General features: G+C 33.8%; 1 pseudogene; it reads right to left on the bottom strand.

Annotated features, from left to right (window-relative positions):
- Positions 1 to 710: 710 nt before the first annotated feature.
- LOC149533844 (laccase-4-like) lies at positions 711 to 3,191 on the bottom strand (annotated as a pseudogene).
- Positions 3,192 to 8,923: the final 5,732 nt, after the last annotated feature.

Below are 8,923 nucleotides of genomic sequence, written 5' to 3'. Positions count from 1 at the left end.
ATGAGTTATATAGTCAGACTTTTGTTCTATTTTAAGGGTGGTTGTTTTTATCACAATTTCTAGACTATCTATTATTATAATTTCTTGACCTAATAATTATAGTAAAGTATAGCTTCACCATTTTTTTAAAAAATTAATAAACAACAAACAAAATAGTTTATAAAGATATGATTAAATCATAATCAGCCTTTATATCTATTTTCCAACTATATATTATCTATTTTCCAATTATATATGTATCAAAATCTTATTTGATTTTTTTTTTTTTTAAAGATAACAAATATTATTTGATAGTTTATTAAGACAAAGAATATAAAATGACAATTTTTTTTATCGACCAACGTAATACATGAATACTAGAGGGATTCATATAACTCGTCATGCCAATAGAGAATGTATTATAAATTTTAAAGCCATACTAGCATTTTCATAAAAAATTCAAATTGTTTGAAAAAGGTGCTCTTATTATAGAACACACCTTTATACCGCGGCCACAATAATACACATTCTTCTTTCTGGCATATTAGAGAATAGAGACATAAATAGTCTCTAGTTTCTTCTTCGGTCACTCCGTTAAACAAGCACAAAAATGGAAACAGTGAAATTTAGAAGACTAAGCACACGTTGCACCGTGAATTTGATGACACATGTAAAGAGATTAATGCGAGAAAATTTTTGGGTGGAGGAAGAATTGAAATTACGTTAAGTGATCAACATGAGGGAAGATCTTTGGGCGGAGGAAGAAGAGATTGAGATCTGCCACCATTTCCATTCAAAACAACCCACGCCATCTTCAATCCCCAACTGGTATGCAGGTCGAGATGACAATGCATAAACCATACTCCTGTAATTAGATTCAATTGGTTAAATAAGATTACATAAATAAACCAAACACATTATCTTTTGAATTAAATAAGCGATTGAAGTTAGTATTACGTAATGATAGTAATAGTAATACATAGAAACAATGAATGTTAAGTATTCTATTTGAGATTGATTCATGTAAACTATTATATAGATCAACAAGTTTGACACGCTCAAATATTAATAAGAATATTACCATCCCTGGATTGTCGGCTAGGAATCTAAGGGCCACCGAACCTCCACTGGGAACTCCAACTGTGTTTCTCTCGGGAGGATCCACCAGATTAAAGTTAGCCGGGTCAGTGATCGCATTGTAGTTTCCAGTACCCATACCCACGATGAAGAAGTTGAAGCCGTGCAGATGCAGACGATGGCTCTCGAATGTCACAGTGCTGGTGTCCTGCAGAACTAGTTGCACACTGGTGTTAAAGGAAAGCACTTCGACCCTCGTGTCATTGAGCGTCCGTGTGTTGTTAGGTGGCGTGCCTGTGTAGTTGAAAGGAAATGGCGGATTGTCAGGGAAAGTGATATTGTAAACTCCAGTGGACTGGTTGAAGTAGTAGGCTTGAAGAAGAGCGGTGGAGGGAAGAATGAAGGACATGTTGTTAATGGAGGCTGTAAACTTGGTACCGTTGGGACGTTGACATGTTTGTCCTTGTGGGCACGGGTTCAACCCCAACCCAACTGTGAAGAAGAACTGTTTATCCACCTTCTGAGGAACAGATGCCGCTGGAAATTTTGGATTGCCTAAGCTTCTCATCTTTGGGCTGAAGTTTGCGGCAAAAGAGGTATCATTCGGGGCTGGAAGCGTAGACTTCATCATGGGAAGAGAGGAGGAATTGACATTGGAGACATACTCTACAACTCCAGCACTGGTCGAGTTATCAAAAGCTGCTGTTCCCGTAGCAAAAAGGCCTGCAAGCATGAGGAATGTCGCATTGGGTGGCTGAGACATGGCTGTCAAGAGGACGTTGGTAGTCTGACCAGGAGTGATCAGAATAACGCTGGTTTGAAAAGGCTTGACATACACAGCGTCCGCCTCTACTACGGTCAACGTATGAAAGGCAATTGTGAAAAACAAGTCACTATTAAGCGCAGCATTAACTAAACGAAGTAGGTATGTTTTCCCAGGGATCACTTTGAGCCTGAATGTATCTGCATTGCACATGAGTAAACATTATATTTGTTACACTCACATTTAAAGAAATGAACATTTGTCTCTTTATGTTTCATCCATTTTTAACTGGCTCTACTCACCGTTGGCAGAGCAGTTGTACATAAGCCCAGGGAGTCCATTCATGGTATATGCATCTGACACATTCGCTTGCGCACCACTTTGCATTGCTTGATTGATAACAGTCTCAGTGTCCGCATTCCACCACTCCCCTACAATTTGTAATCCAAAAGACAGCTTTTTTCGTCAAAGACATCTGATGTAATAGCAAAGTTGATGTTCTTATTATCAATTAAATCAACAATACAGAAATAAAGTTATGTACAGTGACACCAAATTGTCTACGTATACTGAAAGGGCGTACCAAAAACAATGGGCACTTCCTAGTGTGGGCGAGGGAATGGGTAAGAAGCATTCTTTTTGGGGTAGATGATAATGGGCCCATGTAAGCTTGCTCGCAACCATGAGATGTGGGCATGCCACCACAATGTTCCTCTCTGCCTTTTCACTATATATTTGTACACGTAGCTTTTCCCAGTTTGAATTGGACACTGAGTGACATAAGCAGGACCATCTGCCCATCCAGATCTAAGCTGCCGAATTCCATGCCTAAGCAATTCACAGGAATACATTACGAGAGATAGGAACAATATTGTAGTTATAAAGTTAAAAACTGAGCAGATGGGAACAATATTAAATTTATGTAGTAAATAACTGATCAGCCGGAGCACTAGAAGAGATACCAATGTATGCTAATATTGTTTTGAACATTATTTGTTACATTCACAACCACGCGATCTCCTTCTCGAGCAACGATAGGAGGCGCCGGGTATTGCCCATTCACAGTCAAGAGAGCTTTCGTAGTGCAAAGGCGGGTCACATTCGTCATTTGGATCTGCAGGTATTTAGAGAAAAGATCAAATCATGGCTATAATCTGACCAAAAATGAACCTTAAAAAAATAGAATAAAAATGTTTAATGCTCTCCCAGACATTAGTACATTCAACTCATTCCATAGATTTATATAACCCACGTTGAATTTGTAGCGCCGGGTAATCACGGTATGTTTCGCTGCTACAAATGTCACAGTAAGCCACAACGCCAAAAGTGGCAACAGAAAGCGGCCATGAAAAGTCTTCATTGCCAGAATCATACAATAGTTCTTCTCTCAGGGTCTGATCTCAACTTTAGCACACAAACTAAGTATTTGCCAAATTATTTCTGGCTTGGTATGTGATAGTCCGTTTCTTTCTGGCGCTATATATAGATTCAAGGATTAAATCAGGTGAGAGGTCATTTCGCTTTTTTTAGGTGGGCTGGCAGGCAATACTGATATTAAAATAACAGGGTCAGAAATCCATATGACTTTACTGTTAGCAACTGTATTTATCTATTTCATTTTCTTTACTTTCCACAATTCACATGTACTCTTCGTGGCATTTGTTTAGTACGGAGATATGGCGGGGTTTTCTGTCTGGAGTGGCAACCAAGTAAAGCTTGTGCGCATTGAATACATCATCTTAACCATTGTCATTTAAATACAAGTACAATAAATCTATGTTGGCATACCAACCAATGCTCATATTTTTCTTATTGGAAATTTCCAGTTACAAGGTTCACATCCATTCAATCCAGACTGGTCAAAATAGAGTCTTACCGACTTACTGCAAATCTGAAGGAAAATGAAATTGACAATAACAATACCATAAGGAATAGAAAGAACTACTATGGCATAAGTTAATATACAAAAATCTGTTACAACAGAGAAGATGGGAGGGAATAAGAATTCTTCATTTTCCAATAATCATTTGGGTACAATGTCTATACTTATATAGAATTTGAGCTAACTGTGAAATAAATGAATGTTAAGAGAATTCCTCCAAGTGTACAGTAGTGGACAGAGTCTTTATTATTATTTTTGACAGCACTCAACTTCTACTCAACTACTGGCTGGAGAATAGGAAATGTTCATTATTGCAATCTAGCCATGTGTTTAACTGTTGGAGATATTTTAGGAAATGTGTTAAGGACTCTTAACAAATCTGTAGTTTAGTTTGAAGCAATCTAGTGATCTAGTGACAATGGTATTGATTATTCCAACACCCTCCCTTAATTTCTACCACTAATGTATCTTTAAGTGGGAGAAATTACAAAATCCAAATAACAAATTTCTAAAAAAAATGCTAAGTCTGATCAAGTAGGATGGGTCTCGACATTATGTCTTTTGAGGTACCCATTTACAATATTACTATCACTATGGAAAATCCATTCCTCTTGTTATTATACTTTTGAGTTTTTAATCGGTTCACCCTTAACATTTTGGGATTTCCCCCAACTAGGATTTCCCCAACTAGTGCAACAGCTCTACTTCAGGGTTTTTCACCCAAACAAGTGGTTTTGGCTTACCACAAACCCTTCAGCAAACTTTTAGGTTTTTCACCTAAACAAATGGTTTTGGATTACCACAAACCCTTCAAGGACTTAGCAAAAGATATCATTTCAATAATGACAAAAACACTATCTTTATGCTTTTCTCTTTTATGAAGTCTCACTTTTCATGGATGTCTTGGTAGATGATGATTCTGATTTGCACAAACCATTTGCAATCCTTCTTGGGAGTTCACACTCACACTCAAACATTTATATCTAAACAAACCTTTAATCATACCTGTGATATTTTTCCAACTTGATCCATAACTCCATCCAACATCCATTTTGAAGCATTTCTCCATAGAATTCTTTTTACACTTTGTTCCAACATGTCTTTTCACAATGACTCTTTAATCCACAAAGAATACATGGATATAGATCCCAACACTTGTCTTTCATGTGCCCTTTCCTATTACAATTTGAACTTTTCATATATTGTTTATATTGAACAAATTTGATTAAATCCATATAATCATTTCTTTCATTTGTTATATATCCTAGTCCCTCATACTTTGGTCTCATTATTAGCTCAATAGGCTCTATAATTCCTTGTTGATGTTTTTCCAATCCTTTACCTTTGTAACCAATTTTCTTCATTACATTCCATCCAACATTCTTATTAACACAACTAATAGTATTTGATGCCACATCTTCATATTCTTTATCACAAACAACCTCAACAGGGTCACAGGTTTTCTAGTGGTGAATTCAAATCATCTATACTACATGAAAGATCGCATACTAATTTTTTTTTCACACATGCATTTCTTTCAATGACATATTGATCTAGTTCATCCTTTAACAAGTCATTTTTTTCTTTTACTTTCTTCAAATTTTCTCCTCTAATTCATCCTTTAACAAGTAATTCTCTTCTTTTACTTTCTTCATTTCCTCCTCTAATTCATCATTTATTTTCTTAACATTATCCAAGAACTTTAATTTTTCCTGTAGCTCTCCATTTGCTTCTATATAGTCATTAATTTGATTTAAAAAGTTCTTGCAAAAGATTCTTTTCACAAATTAAGTCTCCATTTTCTTTCTTCACATTTATTAATTCTCCTTCTAAAATGCCTATCTCAGAAATTAAGTTTGCATTTGCCTTTAACAGTCTTTTACCTTTCTTCCCCATTGCAATTAATCCACAAATAACATTTACTTTGAATTAACCTAGCACTTTTACCACATTTCACAATCACTGTGACAATTTCGGATTTCCTCATCTATTCCTTAAAAATTCAAATGTAAGATTATTTGACATGATCACCATCTCAACAATATCACTCTATAACCTTTTCTCTACATTGATGAAATAGATAATTTTACCTTCAACAATCTCATTCTTCTCTTATTGTATCAATGGACAAAATGCCAATAGCCCTTCTCTTGAGTAATCTTTTACCAAATATTTTTTGTTTTCCTTTAGACAACAACTTCAAAAAAAGAAACAATCTATTCCACTATCCATCTTTGCTTTCCAAACACCCAAAGATTTGTTTGATGCTCCTCAATTACATTATAACCTACAATAGAAAAAATTCACACAACAAAAATCTGCCACAACCCAAGAGTCAATGATGCTCTGATACCATGAAGGAAAATGAAATTGACAATAACAACACCATAAATAATAGAAAGATCTGCTACAGCATAAGTTAATATAAAAAAATCTTCTACAATAGAGAAGATGGAAGAGAACAACAATTCTTCATTTTCCAATAATCATTTGGGTACAATATCTATGCTTATATAGAATTTGAGCTAAATATGAAATAAATGAATGTTAAGAGAATTCCTTCAAGTGTACAGTAGTGGATAGAGTTTTCATTATTATTTGTGACAGCACTCAACTTATACTAAACTACTGGCTAGAGAATAAGAAATGTTCATTATTGTAATCTAGCCATGTGTTTAGCCATTGGAGATATTTTAGGAAATGTGTTAAGGACTCTTAACAAATTTGTAGTTTAGTTTGAAGCAATCTAGTGATCTGGCAATAGTGGTATTGATTATTCAAACAAAATCCCCAATCGTTGTCCTTGAAACATTATCACTTACCCATGTGAGAGATTGAAAATTGTAATTCTAGGAAAATTAAATCATGTTCCACCATTAGATGGTAACATAAAGAAGCTGAGAAAATGAGACGAATTTTTAGAATTTATATGGAGAAGTTAGAACAAATGTGAAAATGTGAATATAGGTTAAGAAAATTTAAATGTGTTCTTGGCTAAATATAATATTTTAAAAGTTTTGATTTTATTTATGTATGTGTGCTAATATATTTCTTTTATTTTTATTTTTTCTAATTTAATAAGAGTAATGTCTTTAACATTGCAAGAGTGATATCATTAGTTTTGCTACACAAATGTACTTCTTATAGTTTTCAAAAATTAAATGTCAGTTTTCAATAAAAATAAAATGATTGTTTTCTAATATTTTGTCATGTGGTGTTCCTTGGGCCATTCCTTTCTTAATATGCATACTTCTAGACCATCTATCTTATCTCAATCCTAGGTATGTTTTTGATTTTTAGTTCCTATTATTTCTTGTTCAAAGTTGTGGTGTGGGATGTATGCTAGAACTATCAGGGAACCATTTATGCAATCTTGTCTTAACAATAAAAAAATTTAATAGCTCTCTAAATCTCATGATTGGTAGGAATTCTTGACTACTTAAGTGGTGATTTTGCAATTATTGGATGAATGTTGCATTCTTTCTAAATTTACTTTTTTTTATGACAATCTTTGTTGCCCAACCCTCCTTAGTATTCCCTAACATTGTCACTCTTTAATATCTTTAGTATAGATCTCAATTAGTATACTTTTCTACACAAATATTTTAATTGGTCTTCAAATGGAGGTTGTATTGGTTATTATATAGGGTACATTTTGTGTTTTCCATTTACAATATAACTATCATTATGGAAAATCCATTCCTCTTGTTATTATACTTTTTGGTTTTTAATCGGTTCACCCTTAACCTTTTGGAATTTCCCCTAACTAGTGCAATAGCTCTGCTTTAGGGATTTTCACCCAAACAAGTGGTTTTGGCTTACCACAAACCCTTCAATGAACTTTTAGGTTTTTCACCTAAACAAATGGTTTTGGATTACCACAAACCCTTCAATGACTTAGCAAAAAAATATCATTTCAATGATGACAAAAATAATATCTTTAAGCTTTTCTCTTTTATGAAGTCGCACTTTTCATGGATGTCTTCATAGATGATGATTCTGATTTGCATGAGCCATTTGCAATTCTTCTTAAGAGTTCACACTCACACTTGAACATTTGTATCCAAGCAAACCTTTAATCATACTTGTGATATTTTCCCAACTTCGTCCTTAACTCCATCCAATGTCCATTTTGAAGCATTTCTCCATAGAATTCTTTTTACACTCTCTGTTCCAACATGTCTTTTTACAATAACTCTTTAATCCACAAAGACTACATGGATGTAGATCCCAACACTTGTCTTTCGTGTGCCCTTTCCTGTTACAATTTGAACATTGCATATATTGCTTATATTGCACAAATTTGATTGAATCCATATAATCATTTCTTTCAATTTTCATGTATCCTAGTCCTACATACTTTGGTCTCATTATTGGCTCAATAGGCTCTATAATTCCTTGTTGATGTTTTCCCAATCCTTTACCTTTGTAACCCATTTTCTTCATTACATTCCATCCAACATTCTTATTGTCACAACTAATAGTATTTGATGCCACATTTTTGTATTGTTTATCACAAACAACCTAAATAGGGTCACAGTTTTTTAGTGGTGAATTCAAATCATCTGTACTACATGAAAGATGGCATACTAATTTTTTTTTTCACACACTCATTTCTTTCAATGACATATTGATCTAGTTCATCCTTTAACAAGTCATTTTATTCTTTTAATTTCTTCAAATTTTCTCCTCTAATTCATCCTTTAACAAGTAATTCTCTTCTTTTACTTTCTTCATTTCCTCCTCTAATTCATCATTTCTTTTCTTAACATTATCCAACAACTTTAATTTTTTCTCTAGCTCAATTAAAGTTCTTCTTACAAAAGATTCTTCTCACAAATTAAGTCTCCATTTTCTTTCTTCACATTTATTAATTCTTCTTCTAAAATGCCTATCTCATAAATTAAGTTTGCATTTTCCTTTAACACTCTTTTACCTTGCTTCCCCATTGCAATTAATCCACAAATAACATTTTCTTTGAATTAACCTAGCACTTTTACCACATTTCACAATTACAGTGACAATTTCAGATTTCCTCATCTATTCCTTAAAAATTCAAATGTAAGATTATTTGGCATGATCACCATCTCAAAAATATCACACCAAACTCTATAACATTTTCTCTACATTGATGAAATAGATAATTTTACCTTTAACAATCTCATTCTTCTCTTAATGTATCAATGGACAAAATACCAACAACCCTTCTCTTGAGTAATCTT

This window comes from Cupressus sempervirens, chromosome 10, assembly GCF_028749045.1.
Source record: "Cupressus sempervirens isolate cs-2001-9-10 chromosome 10, ASM2874904v1, whole genome shotgun sequence".
NCBI lineage: Eukaryota > Viridiplantae > Streptophyta > Pinopsida > Cupressales > Cupressaceae > Cupressus > Cupressus sempervirens.
Note: the sequence above shows the minus strand (reverse complement) of the source record. Positions and strands in the feature narration are given on the sequence as shown.